Raw genomic sequence first — 18,488 nt, 5'->3', positions numbered from 1 at the left:
ACCTGTGACTTCTTCATGTCCGATAACCACTTCTTGCAGATCTTCACTGTTCATCTTTTCTGCAATCTTCTCAATCAAATAGATTGCTACTCTAACAAAAAAAAAAAATGTCCTTTTCGCTCTCTCTACGGATAAATCCAATTGGCAGTTCCTATTTCCACCTCCATAGCAAAGTTAATGCTATGGAGGTACACCCTCTGACAGCGGCAGCACCGTAACGAGAGTTTTGAATGCATGTTTTGGATCCATATCCATGCATGATACCATGACCTATGTACATGCATTTTCTGGCAGCTCCGTCACTCCAACTCCAACTCCGGGAGGCTCCACGGTTCAGCGTAATCAATGCAATGAATTCGAATTCAAATTTGAATTCAAGCGGCCAAAATTCAGCGCTCATCCATATTTCAGCAACCACATTCGAATTCCTTCAGAGCTCCGTCAACCGGAAAAAATGCATAGCTGTATCTCCCGCGGTCATTTCAAATATTTTCAAAAAGGCCGGCCCGCTCTTTTGCATATTGATTCCCTGTTCAGTGTTGTTTTGTCAATGAAGTTGCAGACGATAGAATATCATGACGATGAGTGCACAGCCAAGATGTGGCACGACCTGGGCCAACCTTTCCTTTACGGCGGCGTGACCGAAGTTCAAGCGGAGCTCTATCACGCGTTGCGGGAATGGTCCGAAAGAAGCTATTGGAAGAACGAAATCAAAAGGAAGGTTTGTAGAGTTTATGATTTTGTGTTGAGCTGGAAGTTTGTAGCTCCGGTCGCTACTTTCTTGGCTCTCCTCATGACCGCTATACAGACTTACTGTAGTCTGTATCATTGTAGCCGCTAACGGTAACAACTCTAAACGCTAGGGGGCTTGTTGCTCTGTTCACCCAGCGACACACCTGAGATTGCCATGGACAGAGTCTTCCGAATAAGCCTTAAATTATTAGAAACCGCGCCACACCTGCGTAGATGTGGATTTGAGAACCCTCCTCTTCCCTTTCGCATATTCATTGTCATCATGTCGCTAATTGCCTTTCCTAGGATCAGGTAGGTAATTGTCATGATATGGGTTATTTCCATTATTGCAGGGAGATTTGTATTGTGTGATATTTGTAGCTGCTAATTGCTATGATATGGGTTAGTTCCATTATTGTAGAGAGAGTTATATTATGTGATACTTGTTTGTTATTTTCAGCCAATGGGTTCTTTGGATTCGAACCATCCAGAGATGGTCTGTAAAATAAAATGTTAATTTTGTTAAAATGAAAATTGCTGTGTGAGAGGTTTTATTAGCATTGGTAAGTGTATTGGAAATAAATTAGCATCAGCATAAGGCCCAAAAAGGGTTCAGATGTTTATCAAATTCAAGCGAATCGTTTCAATTTAATTACTGCAAAATGCATTTAATGTAATAAACGAAATGAGCATATTAAGAAGAAAACGACCGTGTAGATGGGAGAAAATTATCGAAGACCGCTTAGTCCATCCACAAACTGCCGACCCTCTACTTGATTTAGTATGGTCGACTCCAAATTGACGCCATTGTACCGTATCAACTTATTTGTTTTGGCAGTGGAGAACCGTTTAGAGGAGGTTACAATTATATACCTCAAAAGGGTGTTTGGATTTCTGAATTTAATTTTTCTAGATGATTTTAATCTGGGGAAGAACGTTTTTAAATTTTAATTTGGACGAAGAATGATTTTAGGAATTTTCAGAATGAGCATTGCTAAGTGTATTGATAATAATATAGCCTCCGCATAAAGCCCAAAAAGATGTAAATGTTTATCAAATTTAAATGAATCATGTAAATTTAATTACCACAAAATGCATATAATGTTTAATACATTTAATGTATTAACATGCTGAAATGGAAAAAAGATAATAAGACCAAAAACCGATCGTTAACATTTTAGACAAAAAAGATAAAATATATTTATTTCTAGAGGGGGAGTTTACAATTAAATTCTCCCAACATTTTCGGATCCAAAGCGTATTTGAATTCCTTTGGATTCGATTTTCGACAAACACATTATTATGCAGGCAAAGGTCCCATTGCACTAACAGGTTTCGTAAAACTTCTTCATGTCTTCCTTGTATTGGAAACTACCGTTAAGACTCCTTTTATGGTTGTATTGTTTCATGGGTTATTTTTTTTTATTTTTTTAAAAAGAATTGAGTAAATATTAAGAAAGATAAAAAGAACCACATTTATTATTAATTTAGGTTCAGTAAAACTAAATTATTTTAATTTAAAGTAATTTATATTGCTATGCTTTCTTCGTAGTTATTTAATTTAAAGTAATTTATATTGCTATGCTTTCTTCGTAGTTATTATTTGTATTTTATTTATTTATTTTTATAGAGTATTTTTAATATTATTATTTTAAATTTTATTGTACTATTTTATTTATTTATTTTTATAGGGTATGTTTTAATATTATTATTGTAAATTTTATTATACTTTTTATATTTTATATAGAGAAAACTATATATATTAAAAATAAATAATAATATATTTTGTAAAAATAAATAGGGCAGTTGTCTATAATGAGACTTTTTGGAAGTCTTTCCGGTGGGTTTTTCCGGTCAAAATCCGGCAGCAATTTATTGGAATCGCAAGTTTGATAGCTAATTTCTGCACAATGAAGGTGTCCCAGGGGTTTTTCAGGGTGTTGAATCCAAATATGCAGTCAAAAAACCATTTTAACCAACTCCATAAATAGGGATAATGATTTTATAACTAAATATTTCTAATGTTTTCAAAAATGGTATAAAAAGTGAATGTGATAGGTAAGTATGTGTATTTCTCAAAATAAAAATAAAATATTCTCTAAATAGAAAAGCAATGTCGGCTATAATAAAAAACAAGAATAAATATGCTATGTATATTTAATGGAGGACCTAATATAATTTCATGTAATGTAATTACAAGCAAAAAAAAAATATTATGTAAGTAAGATTTTTAACACTCATATCAATTTCATATATATCTATATATAGAGAAAATTGTTAAAATAAAATATTTTAATGTTGTATCCAATATGGATTATGAATTAAATATTTTAGTATGAATTAATATTCACTTATACTTAAAAATATATCAATAAAAAAAAAAAAACTAGTTTAATGTGGGTTGATAAAATGACCCAATGCACACCTTATGTAATCTCTATAACATTAAAAAATACAATTTAAACAATAAAAATTGTTTTTTGCACTAGTAAGTTTACACATGAAGAAAATTGATCCCTCTCTGTTCATGTTAGATCTTTGTTTAAGATGAATCTATGTTGGTTTTAAAGCTAAATAACAATACATTTTGTAAAATTAAAGAGGGATAATGATTTTATAACCAAATACCTCTAATTTCTTAAAAAGTAGTATAAAAAGTAATTTTAGCAATCCTAATTTTACTCACCAACATTTTTGCATCATACTTTAAAAACAATAAAATTATACTAGATATAAAATAACTTATTAAAGATGCCAAAAAAATTACACATTATTTTTTGCACATGAAGAAATTTGACCCCTCTCTATTCAATGTTAGATCTGTGGTTAAGATGAAACTATGCTCGTTTTAAAGCTAAATAATAATGCATTTTGTAACATTAAATAGGGATACTGATTTTATAACAAAATACCTCTAATTTCTTAAAAAGTAGTATAAAAAGTAATTTTAGCAATCCAATTTGTACTCACCAACATTTTTGCATCATACTTCAAAAGCAATAAAACTATACTAGATATAAAACAACTTATTAAATATGCCAACTTGGAAGATGTCAGAGAAAAAATTACACATTGTTTTTTGCACTAGTAAGTTTACACCTGAAGAAATTTTTTCCTTCTCTTTTCATGTTAGATTTGTGGTTAAGATGAATCTATACTCGTTTTAAAGCTAAATAATAATACATTTTGTAAAATTAAAGAGGGATATTGATTTTATAACTAAAGACCTCTAATTTCTTAAAAAGTAGTATAAAAAAGTAATTTTAGCAATCCAATTTTTACTCACCAACATGTTTGCATCACACCTTAAAAGCAATAAAACTATACTAGATATAAAACAACTTATTAAAAATGCCAACTTGGAAGATACTAGAGAAAAAAACGTCTTAGATGTAAATTTGCATGTGACTTGTGACTTTGCATGTGGAGAGAGAGGAAACCTCATCTCTTCTATTAAGATAAGGATACCTTCTTGTGAATTTACCACTCGTTTTGCCATATCATTAGCCATAGAGTTGTTTTCCATAAATACATAAACAAAAGAGTACTTTTCGAATGTGCCCTTAAGCTCAATTCCTCAAAGTATAACATCCTTCATTAAGAGGTTTTTATTTCCAAATCCTCTATTTATATCCATTCCACCAATAGTTTATAACTCCAAACACTAATATCTCTTTCAAATTCCTTTCCTTTACTAATTCCATGTGTAAGAATGTAACTATGAGTTCTTCCCAATTATTTCTATTCATACCCAATTATAGTAAAAGAAGATTCAATGAATTTCAAACAAATAAAGTATCCTTCCATTCCACATTCATTTCAGGTTACCCTCAAAGGCTCCATAAAAAAATCCTAATCTAGGTGTTGTCTTCATAGACTTTCCTATGTTTCTCGTTGATTTTAGTCTTTTAAAGACCATGATAAATGTATTCTTAAGGGCACTATATTGAAAAAAAATTGCCATGTCATCCAAATTGACCATATCACCACTACTGCATCGGCTTGATGTTCACTAGCCTCCTTATCATCAACTCACTTCTGTTGTTAATGTATTTATTGCATCACAAACTGATTTGGAAAATTGGCATTCAATGAACAAAAAGGTTACTTTTTTTCCTTTTTCTTTGCACCAAAAGCACATAGTAGGATCCATCCAAGATCTCCCCTACAAATTATCCCAAGCCAAATTTATTTATTACGACAAGCCACAAGAAGGCTATAGTTTTAAGAGGATATTTTAGTTTCCATACTCTTGGCTAACACAACCTTGGATCCTCTTCTTCTCCATGTGATTAGCTATAATGTATCTTAGAAGCATAATACACTTTACACAAGTTTTTTTCATTATTAATGTTTCCTCTTCATACCGTAAATTAAAATGCACCTTTGTTACTTCCTACATCAGCCCTTTCCATTCATCCTTTTGTCTTTTTTCTAGTTTAATACCAGTGTATGTTTTCTAACTTGAAATGCATAATGTCCCCCATTTGGGTGATATATGTATGCATCATTTTTTAGATAAGACTCGTATAAGGTCTTTTAGAATTTTATTCACGTCCTTCCTTCCTATCTAAAGGTTAAGACCCAATTTTACTTAACTCCCATTACTTATTCTCCAACCTAGTGAATTTCCTACTAAAGTGAAAAGTGTTGATCAAGGCCTTTCAAAAGATAGAGCCAAGAGGCATTTTTTCATAGGATCTCTAATCCAAGTTTTAATTTATTGTGGCTACATGTATTTCATCACCATGTTTTTCTACCACTCCCAATTTTGTGAAGATCAAACACCAAAGGCTATTTAATGCCATTGAGCTACCAAATTGAAGTGGAAATTTAAAGCACACCCCACCATATGGATAGTTTTGGTAGGCCTCCTCCAATGGGATAAAGGGATTCCTATATTATTTTTCCCATTTATTTCTAATTCCATTTATGATTGATTTGGTTACGAGGGATATTGATATTCAATAAAATGGAATAGGTTCAAGGCCTAATTGTATCGAAATTAATCTTCGTCCAAGAAAAAAAACCACTTATTACATCAAATCTTGATCCTTCATTCAATTTTCTAGATTAACCATTTACAACATTTTATCTTATAATCATTTTGGATTTAAATCAAACCCTAAATCATTAATTTTGTTTTCTAGAGGGGAGATTTTATAACAAATAACTCTCTTAATACCCTACCCATGCCATGGGAGATACCTTATTCACGGAGGATGTAACATTTTTTTCAATTTTAATCGCCATTCTTTTCTATTCTTGTTTTCTCTTTCGAGCCTTTTTAGGGCTTATATTATTTGTAGTCGAATTTCCATATAAAAATACATCATCAAGAAAAAAGAGGTGTGTTAGTGATTAATTCTTTGGTGATAAATTTGAAATATTTTTATTCCTCCCATTCCATTAAGATGTCTTATGCCCTGACTAATTATTTTACCAATAGAATAGATAGGAGTAAAGAAATTAACATCCTTATCTCATCCCCATGAGGAGTTTAAGAATTTTGAAGAAATTCTGTTTATTAACAAAACAAAAAATAATGAAGACAAGCATGTGTTTATCCAAATGATAAGAGGAAACTTAAAACCTACATGAAAAATAATGCATCTTAGATAAACTTTACTTACCCTATCATATGCCTTCTATATATTTAGTTTGTTGTGAGAGCTATAAAAAAATTTATCTTCATGGAAAGTAGAAATTTAATTGTAGATTCAATACTGCTCATGTAATTTACTAAAACATGAGACTCAAATCTACTCTACCCATCGGCGGAAATCAATTCATGATCGAGAACACATATAAAAAACATGCATCATGATTCAACACACATACACATAGATTTATCTAGGGGAAAGCAGCTAATCAAAACCCCTTCCTATTTGTATTGCATTAATCAAATAATTTGGATGAATACAATATGCTTTCTCAAACTTGAGCACAACCTCCATAAGTGTCTTCTATCCTCTGCCTGATTGACTCACTTTGGCTAACACTTGGCCAATTTTCTTAGCCTCGAAGCTCTTATTTCCTTGCAGTGTTTGATGAGAAATTAACCCTTATTAATTAGGGAAATTACTCATTGAGAATTGCGTAATTCCTTTATTCCCTTCTCTAATAGCATGCACCACCTCTACAACTTGGAAAATTCTACAACTGATATTACACTTCCCTTGAACTCCAATCTCAAGTGGGTAACTCAAATTCTCTGCATGCATGATTTAATTTAGGCCAATTGATCAGTTAACTGGTTAAACACCGAAGTTACAACCCACTGTTAAACCTTCCACAAGTTCCTCCAACAATTAGAACTAGTTTAACTGAATTAAAATGTTACAACTAAAATTAACTCAACCTAGGATCCTAAAAATTAGGAATCACTGTAGAGAACTCAAGTCCATGCCCCCAACTCAAATTAACTAAGCTAACTGAGTTATAACACTATTTCAACTCAACTAACTCATTCAAGTTGTCTATTGATGTGGAATTTCAATTTTCTCCTAATTTAATCAAAAGAAGAATTAAATTAGGAATTTCTTGTTGCATTTTCAAGATGGAATTCATGGCCTTTTGAGTTATTCCAACCACATCATGTACTTGTCCACCACTTAAAAGTACAAAATATGAACTATTGATATTACTTCTAATAACATTGGATTTAGTCACATCCATATCACTTTAATTATGATCTTGTAAATTGTATTTCATAAAGAAATGGGTGAAAAGTATTCAAATGTAACATGTTCCACCTTACCACTAAACAACAAAATAATTTTTTTATTTTTATTTTATTACATGACTATATTACTTCAAGACCTAGCAAACTAGGACTCTTGCGACTATATGATTATGCGGATTGAATAATTAATCTTGGTTCCTCCCCTTATCATACCCAACAGAAGGTTTGTTAGGTTCTCATTCATGAATTTAACTCGATTCCATTTCTCATTGCAAATCTTGTTTAATTAATACTTAATGAATTTTATTGTACAATAAGTTCTTAATGCTATACGATAGATGGTTAACTTACGTGGTTTACATTTAATTTTCTATCCACCGATTACATATGGGTCCTTCAGTGTTGGCGCCTGGGATCATTATATTGCACATACCCATAGTTTTTATACATTTAGTTATCATGTTAATGTGCATTAACCAACTATACCGCAACATTTAGATAGTGTATTAACCAGTGTTGTATGTGTCTGCATTCATTGAAGCCATAGACGATAATTAAAGAATTTACAAAGATTAGCCGTATGGTTTGTTATATTTAAGGAGAGAATTCATGTCATGGTACTAAACATTGTTAATTGACACTAGGTGGTCCTCGAAACTTTGAGGCACACCTACAAATGCACACCAATCCCAAACACCACACGAAAGACCTTTGGCAATGGCCCCATATGACACTCATCCAACTACTGAGGTTCAATGCGAAGAGGTTAGGGTATTCACTTGCGGAGGTACTGAGAAAAAGGTTCATTTCCGCTCACCGTTGCCGAATAACATGACTCTGCGACCTTTGTTCCACAGTTGTTTCTCTCCGGTGGAAAGAGTGCATAATCCCTTTAACTTTGGCATTATTTTGCATTTAGACCCTTCTTTGCACAGGCTTACCCTAGAAATATTGATTCCTTGTTGGCATGTTTGCTACACAATATTTCTATGTACAATCTTCAGCACATTGAGTTCCACCACTCACCACTAGCTCAGGTAAGATTTCTCTGGAATGATTACCCAGTTTTATTGTTTTTCCTTTCTGAGCTACATTTTCCCCTTTGAGATAAATCCTAACAGACTGACTGTTGTATGCAGGTAGAGTGGGTCAACTCTAGGGTTGACGACTTCAGTCGTTTACCCAGATGTGACAATCTTCCTCTTCCAGGTTGGATTTCGAGCATATCTCAGTCCCTTGAAGCGTTTTGGTGTATCTACCAGTTCTCATAGGACTTTGGCTTTCGGGAGTTGTGACTGAGAAAACCCTTAGGGCTCATGTTTGTGTAATGATTTCCTAGTTTTTATTTGTCGATATATACTTATGACTTGGCTGAGGGTTTAGGCTCCAAGCCTTCCTCCCCTAGCTTGTGATACAAGTTTTTCCTAATATAGTTGACATATGCATAACTATTATATTCAGTTAATTCATAACTGTATATTCGGTTGAGTTTTATATTGATGTTTTTGCTCTTATTTGTAGTTCAATTACCTGTTAAATAAATTTTATAGTATGCTTATTTGCTGTCTCAAAACAATGGGGTTACATTTTTGTTTAACGTTGCTCTTATTACTTAATATGAGAAATAGAGTTGTTATTTACAGAAATGCAGCACCAATCTGAAGGGGATTATTCTTTCCTAGTTAGTTAATCACGCGTTCTTATTTTTCAGTTGTGCCTAAATAAATTTGATTTGTCGGGTTTCTCTCCTCGCATTGCTGCCATGGTCATCCTGGCAGATTCCCCTCACTTCCTATTGCTTATGCCTCCTATGTTGTCACTGCAGTATGGGTTTCAATTGGTCAAGATTTCCCAAGAGTAGTGAAATTTGGAGCCATAGTACCAGGCCACAGAAGATCTTAGAGCTGCCCCAAACCCCCTCCAATGCCTAGTGCTCAGAAATAGCTTTCCAATGGTATATGAAAGTCCAAAAATGGACCCATGGAGCAGAAGTTAAAGCATTCTAAAGACTACCTTGGAAAAGCCCAACAAATCATGAAAAATGACTAAGTGTGGAGATAAATCACAATCAGGGTCCGGAGCAGATCACAATCGGCCATCATATTCTCTCGCGGAAACCTACTCTTTATCCAAATTTCTTTCTGCCCGAAGCAGACCAGGATGCATGCCCCCTGGGTTCCAGTCACATCCTTCTGAATCACTCGCGCTCATCGGGAAGAAGGACTGGGGGTGGAGACATTTCTTGCCTGAACAGATCATTTAGGGTTGGTATATGACTATTTGCGATGCGTGATCCCGGAAATGAAAGTTGGTCTACGAGCTTGACCACTCTTCCTTCGTGTGGAAAACACATTACTCTAAAGAGTGAGGAGACGATGGCTCCCATGCAATATATATAGTCTCGTCCAAGGAGTAGGTTATAATCCAAGGGTCCTTGAACGACCATCACGTTCATTTGAACAGTCTTCCCTTTCAATGTGATAGGCACATTGGGGAGGATCCCTAAAGGTATATGCCCAGTTTTCGTATAAGCCCAGATCTTCCGTATATGCCCAGTTTCCGTATATGCGCACATTTTCCGTATATGCCCAGTTTCCGTATATGCGAACATCTTCCGTATATGCCCAGTTTCCGTATATGCGGACATCTTCCGTATATGCCCAGTTTCCGTATATGCACACATCTTCCGTATATGCCCAGTTTTCGTATACGCCCAATTTCTGATTACGCCCAGTTTCCGTATATGCACACATCTTCCGTATATGCCCAGTTTCTGTATATGTGCACATCTTCCGTATATGCCCAGTTTCCGTATATGCGGACATCTTCCATATATGCCCAGTTTCCGTATATGCGCACATCTTCCGTATATGCCCAGTTTCCGTATATGCGCACATCTTCCGCATATGCCCAGTTTCCGTATATGCACACATCTTCCGTATATGCCCAGTTTCCGTATATGCACACATCTTCCGTATATGCGCACATCTTCCGTATATGCCCAGTTTACGTATATGCACACATCTTCCGTATATGCCCAGTTTCCGTATATGCGCACATCTTCCGTATATGCCCAGTTTCTGTATATGCGCACATTTCCGTATATGCCCACATCTTCCGTATATGCACACATCTTCCGTATATGCCCAGTTTCCGTATATGCGCACATCTTCCGTATATGCCCAGTTTCCGTATATGCGCACATCTTCCGTATATGACCAGTTTCCGTATATGCACATATCTTTCGTATATGCCCAGTTTCCGTATATGCACACATCTTCCGTATATGCCCAGTTTCTGTATATGCACACATCTTCCGTATATGCCTAGTTTCCGTATATGCGCAGATCTTCCGTATATGCCCAGTTTCCATATATGCACACATCTTCCGTATATGCCCAGTTTCCGTATATGCGCACATCTTCCGTATATGCCCAGTTTCCGTATATGCGCACATCTTTCGTATATGCCCACATCTTCCGTATATGCCCAGTTTCCGTATATGCGCACATATTCCGTATATGCCCAGTTTCCGTATATGCTCACATATTTCGTATATGCTCAGTTTCCGTATATGCACACATCTTCCGTATATGCCCAGTTTCCGTATATGCACACATCTTCCGTATATGCCCAGTTTCCGTATACGCCCAGTTTCCGTATATGCACACATCTTCCGTATATGCCCAGTTTCTGTATATGTGCACATCTTCCGTATATGCCCAGTTTCCGTATATGCGCACATCTTCCGTATATGCACACATCTTCCGTATATGCCCAGTTTCCGTATATGCGCACATCTTCCGTATATGCCCAGTTTCCGTATATGCTCACATCTTTCGTATATGCCCAGTTTCCGTATATGCACACATCTTCCGTATATGCCTAGTTTCCGTATATGCACACATCTTCCGTATATGTCCAGTTTCCGTATACGCCCAGTTTCCGTATATGCACACATCTTCCGTATATGCCCAGTTTCTGTATATGTGCACATCTTCTGTATATGCCCAGTTTCCGTATATGCGCACATCTTCCGTATATGCCCAGTTTCCGTATATGCACACATCTTCCGTATATGCCCAGTTTTCGTATATGCACACATCTTTCGTATATGCACACATCTTCCGTATATGTCACACTACAATATTTTTGGATCCTCTCTTTACTGTTGTGTCTCCAAAGAATCAAGGAAGAAGCTAGAGTTGACAATAAAATTTAGAATTGTAAGCAAACCAACAACACCATTTTTATTCAACAAGCAGAGACTATCATAGTTTAAGTGTCCAAATCTAGCATGCCATAATAAACTTGACGGAAGTGTACCTTCTTCATGATGAGAAATATATGAGAAATGTTGTGCATGAGCAGAGGTTCCTTGCAGTTTAAGAAGTCTTTCTTCTTCTATTCCCCTCATGACAAGTGAGTGGTCAGATGCCTTTCTTACCTCAAACTTTCCATCAAACATATGAATAGAGTGACCTTGCTAACGGAAGATGTGCGCATATACGGAAACTGGGTATATACGGAAAATGTGTGCATATACGGAAACTGGGCATATACGGAAGGTGTGTGCATATACGGAAACTGGGCATATATGGAAGATGTGCGCATATACGAAAACTGGGCATATACGGAAGATGTGTGCATATACGGAAACTGGGCATATACGGAAGATGTGTGCATATATGGAAACTAGGCATATACGGAAGATGTGTTCATATACAGAAACTGGGCATATACAGAAGATGTGCGCATATAAGGAAACTAGGCATATACGGAAGATGTCTGCATATACGGAAACTGGGCATATACGGAAGATGTGTGCATATACGGAAACTGGGCATATACGGAAGATGTGTGCATATACGGAAACTGGGCATATACGGAAACTGGGCATATACGAAAGATGTGAGCATATACGGAAACTGGGCATATACGGAAGATGTGCGCATATACGGAAACTGGGCATATACGGAAGATGTGTGCATATACGGAAGATGTGTGCATATACGGAAACTGGGCATATACGGAAGATGTGCGCATATACGGAAACTGAGCATATACGGAAGATGTGCACATATACAGAAACTGGGCATATACGGAAGATGTGTGCATATACGGAAACTGGGCGTATACGGAAACTGGGCATATACGGAAGATGTGTGCATATACGGAAACTGGACATATACGGAAGATGTGTGCATATACGGAAACTGGGCATATACGAAAGATGTGCGCATATACGGAAACTGGGCATATACGGAAGATGTGCACATATACGGAAACTGGGCATATACGAAAGATGTGTGCATATACGGAAACTGTGCGCATATACGGAAACTGGGCATATACGGAAGATGTGTGCATATACGGAAACTGGGCATATATGGAAGATGTGTGCATTTACGGAAACTGAGCATATACGGAAGATGTGTGCATATACGGAAACTGGGCATATACGAAAGATGTGTGCATATACGGAAACTGGTCATATACGGAAGATGTGCGCATATACAGAAACTGCGCATATACGGAAGATGTGCGCATATACGGAAACTGGGCATATACGAAAGATGTGCGCATATACGTAAACTGGGCATATACGAAAGATGTGGGCATATACGGAAGATGTGTGCATATACGGAAACTGGGCATATACGGAAGATGTGTGCATATACGGAAACTGGGTATATACGGAAGATGTGCGCATATACGGAAACTGGGCATATACGGAAGATGTCCGCATATACGGAAACTGGGCATATACGGAAGATGTGCGCATATACGGAAACTGGGCATATACGGAAGATCTGAGCATATACGGAAACTGGGCATATACGGAAGATCTGGGCATATACGGAAACTGGGCGTATACGGAAACTAGGCATATACGGAAGATGTGCGCATATACGGAAACTGGGCATATACGGAAGATGTGTGCATATACGGAAACTGGGCATATATGGAAGATGTGCGCATATACGGAAACTGGGCATATACGGAAGATGTGCACATATACAGAAACTGGGCATATACGGAAGATGTGTGCATATACGGAAACTGGGCGTATACGGAAACTGGGCATATACGGAAGATGTGTGCATATACGGAAACTGGGCATATACGGAAGATGTGTGCATATACGGAAACTGGGCATATACGGAAGATGTGAGCATATACGGAAACTGGGCATACGGAAGATGTGCGCATATACGGAAACTGGGCGTATACGGAAACTGGGCATATACAGAAGATGTGGGCATATACGGAAGATGTGCGCATATACGGAAACTGGGCATATACGGAAGATGTGTGCATATACGGAAACTGGGCATATACGGAAGATGTGCGCATATACGGAAACTGGGCATATACGGAAGATGTGTGCATATACGGAAACTGGGCATATACGGAAGATGTGCGCATATACGGAAACTGGGCATATACGGAAGATGTGTGCATATACGGAAACTGGACATATACGGAAGATGTGTGCATATACGGAAGATGTGCGCATATACAGAAACTGGGCATATACGAAAGATGTGTGCATATACGGAAACTGGGCATATACGGAAGATGTGCGCATATACGGAAACTGGGCATATACGGAAACTGAGCATATACGGAAGATGTGCGCATATACAGAAACTGGGCATATACGGAAGATGTGATGCATCTAAATCAAGATGTTGCAAGAAGATTCTCATCCTTACCTTCCAATTTGTATTATTTGAGCCATTCAAAAATGGAACTCCAACTGAGGTAATCAGGTCCTAGTTCTCCATGATCCTTGATCTTCCTTCTAACTATTAAACTGATCCTGAAGGAAGCTAGCTTCAATACAAATTTTTAGAAACAATGGAAACTAGGACACTACTAAGAGGGGTGGTGAATTAGTAGTGTGGCCAAATTATACAACTCTTCACAAATTTCACTTTTTAATCACTTTAACAATTTTTCATGGATCAACAACACAACTCAATCATGTAGAACATAACATCATAAACCTCAAGCACATGAACTACATATACACAAGATGCTAATCTTATTTTTATTACAATCTTCAACTTGATTACATCATGGCCCCACAAGCTACCACTTGTAGGTTTATCAGTTGCTACTACTAGGAACTTCAATCTCTACTTATTTATTAGCTACCACCGAAAGGGAATGCAGCCCCTACTTGTTTACAGGAGGCATATCAGAGCAAGAGGAGCCATATCGGAAGAGAGTTGCATGTAATACATGCCCACGAAGAACCTACAGGAGTAGCCACATATGTATATAATATATATATATATGTCAAAACAGAGTTAGCACAGGGTCTTTATCTGATGTAGGCTGCACAGGGTCTTTGTCTTCTTCTCTGACACACACTCCCTTCCACAACTCATTGTAGATGAGGGTGTGTTTTACCATTCAGGACCATTCAGGATAGTTCTCCTTTCCAGTGAGAACTATTCCTACCGTAGAAATGATTGAATGCATTCTGTAAAAGAATGTCTCTGCTAAAAAAAAAAAAATTATGTTTATAAAAAAACTTCTGCTGAAAAAATCCTTATGCCACAGCCTTATGCACTTTATTTTCTCTGATATTTGATAGAAGTATCAGCATTACATATAACTGTAGACCTTCGTTACAAATAAACTATTCATATCAATATACAAATTGTGTATTGGGCAAACAGAGTATTCCTCTATCTTAGTGTACGAAAATTTTTAATGAAACCTACAGCTTATCATATTGAAGTATCCCCATTGCACTAGTTCACACATCAATCACTAGACAGTGGATAACAGAAAGTTACAGACTACCAACATCGCAGACTAACGGTTTATACCAACAGAAGTAAAAGTCGGTCGGAAGACAACCAAGTCCAGCCACGCAACACATTAGGGCCATCTTCATTATCGGTTCCAAATCCATGCCCCAAAAGCTTAGATTGACGGTCGTAAGCTATGACAAACAAAATCCGAACTGCTCTCAAATAATAAATTACAGTGCTCTCAAATAATAAGCGATGACAATCAGAATCTAAATTGCTCTCAAATAATAAATTACAGTGCTCTAATAAGCGATGAGTTAAGGATAACAAGCTCAGGCCACGTTCACTCCAGTGAGTAAGAAATCGAGTGTTGAGCGGATGCAATGTCGGGCATCTCAGGTTCGTTCTTCAGGCTTGTTCCACCAGCTACGACATGTACACGCTCTCGCTCCACACCGAGGAATCCATCATTATGACGAAAGGAAAAGAATCCGAACTCGCGACCTCTGGACTGGGACTGCTCCTCCCAAAGAATTTCACTCCCGCGCATATAGATATATAGCTTCTCTCAGTGTGCGCGCACACAAGGATACAAGGAATGTGATACAGAGATTAAAAGGGAGAGCGTACAAAGGAATAGGAAGAGAGCCAGATGGGTAATGTGCTGCTGCGAAGAGGAGTGGATGGTCGTCGTCGGATAAAGATCATGGAAGCCAACGGATCGGTGATGAATGAGAAGAAACCTTCGGCGGGTGTCCCTACAATTACAGGATTCAAAGTGCCACATCAGATAAGAGGGAACGAAAATATGTGCATCATACGAACAGGGTGATGATCGAAGATTTTATGACGCCATTCTCAGACAGGTTTACCCGTCTCTCCACAGAAATGAACCAAACAATATTTGTGATTGCATTTTCGAAGTTGAATGGGTAACCGGTGAAATCACAAAGCTTGATATTGAACGTATTTTTTTACTGACACCGGGAGGCGTTGAGGATCACCCAGGAATAAAGTTTCTTGGTATAACTGGTCAAGGTATAACCCACACATTCATGCGCAGAGAATCAACATCATGACAGATGCAGTGCTCAGGGCAGAGCAGCGCTCAGGACAGAGGTAGGAGTTACAACTATTTTTAGAACCTAGGACCTATGCTCTGATACCATGTCAGGCCAGGGTAACTCCAGAATGGGCAGAAGAAAAACTGACTTATTATTTCATTAGATAACTATTGTTTATATACATAAAATGGATGGATCAGTTCATCTTCTTGATGACTGTTCACGTTCCTGTTTACCCAACCGTTGAAGATTAGGTGTGAACAAAAAAGAAAAATACATAAAATATAAATAGTAACTATAAATCAATAACATTTTACCATATAAATCAAAATAATAATGATTCATATTCATAACCATCATATTTTGTAATTTTATATTTAAATTTAATTAATAAACATATAAAAATTTAATACTTAAAATAAACTTTTTTTGATGATGCCAAGTAAGAGCTTAATCAAAATTCTTTAACATTTTTTTTTATGTTAAAAAAGAAGTGAGCAATATTTCTAGATCATTGTAGTTATATTGACTTAAACAATAAAGAAGGGTGGTAGAGAGAAATATTTTGAATATTAGATCGAATGCAAGTATAAAATGAACAATTTAAAAGAAAATGCTTTTCATTTTTAATCTTATTTAAATTGCATAGGTATAAACTCGTTCATCCTATGGGGTTTTAGGACTTGACCAACACCCAGTTAACTATGAAGCTCATGAAAATTAATGTGATTAAAATACCAAGAAAAATAAAGTAATTGAAATTAAATTTTTTCTTACTCTTTCACTTTCCATTGTGTAGGCGTTGTATAATTTACTCAATTATTAATATGGAATTGATATGTAACATCAATAAATATTAATAAAAAAAAATTCAATGTGGTTTATAAACAAAATATTTCAATGTGTAAAATATTGTTATGTTGCCCTAAAACTGCTTTTGCTTGGCTAATAGTTTGTTTTCCTCAGATGTAAGGAAACAACTCAACAACCCAAAACCAAGAGGCATTTGGCAAGAGTGAAAATTTGGCCCTTTACAGACCACCAAAGAGTAATTATAGGTGGTGTGGTTTTCTTTGAATAACAATGATGAGTCAACGTACATTTGTGGATAACAGGAAATGATGACTTTTCTCACTATTGGTTTGAGAATTGAGTTATGATAGGTTTTCCCATTCTTTAATATATATATATATATATATATATATATATATATATATATATATATATATGTGTGTGTGTGTGTGTGTGTGTGTGTGTGTATATGTATATGTATATAAGTGCTTTTTAATTGAAGGTATATTATGGAGTCGACTTCTAACATTTTAACACATACACTCACGCACTGTCCCCACTATTGGTTTGAAAATTGAGTTATGATAGGTTTTCCCACTGTTTAATATATCTATGTGCTTTTTAATTGAAGGAAAGAGGGAGATTTGTAATTATTTCAATTTTTAATATGGAGTCGACTTCTAACATTTTAACACATACACACACGCATTGTGAGAGTTTATTTTTATCCCATGGTTCTCTATTTCTTAATATGAGGGGAACATGTATTTAAAAATATTTTAATAACAAAAATAACATTTTAATGTGGAGGATGTGGGTCAAATAAAATATTTCAATGACTATCTCAAGTAAAAAATTTCAATGTCAATTATGTATATATTATATGAAACAAATCAAAATAAGAATTTCTTATAATTAAATCATTTTATTAGTGCAATGCTTAAAATGAAGGAAATGTGTAACTTGTTCCATGCTCAGTGTGGAGTTGACACACATGCACACTCACACACACACACACATTAAACCAGCTTAGATCCATGCTGACCCCATATCTAGTAAGTGTCAAGAGAGATCAAATTTCTGGAGGCCCTAATCTTTCTTCAAACTTGCATCTCAATATGTTTGATCCCTCGGTGCTTGATAGATCCAAGGTTCACATGGATCTATGTTGAGAATAATCTAATTGTAAGGTAATGGCTAAGTTAGACACCAAATTGTTGTATAAGACCTCTTGTATGTGGGACAAGGAACCCACAAATATAGTATTAAATTTTTTTAGTTTAAGTATTTTTAACCTTGGAAATTGACTCTCCAAATATAACCAAAGCCTTAAAATTTTAGATTATTGATGGTTTTCTATCAAAGAAAATGTCTACATTGATTTTAGATTGAAATTGTTTTTATTGACATTTTTATTGAGAGCAATGCATAAATGAGAAAAAT

The sequence above is a fragment of the Pinus tabuliformis genome, chromosome 5_2 (genome assembly GCF_031772625.1).
Source record: "Pinus tabuliformis cultivar Carrire ecotype Pingquan chromosome 5_2, CPIR1, whole genome shotgun sequence".
Classification (NCBI taxonomy): domain Eukaryota; kingdom Viridiplantae; phylum Streptophyta; class Pinopsida; order Pinales; family Pinaceae; genus Pinus; species Pinus tabuliformis.
This window is presented reverse-complemented; position numbering follows the sequence as displayed.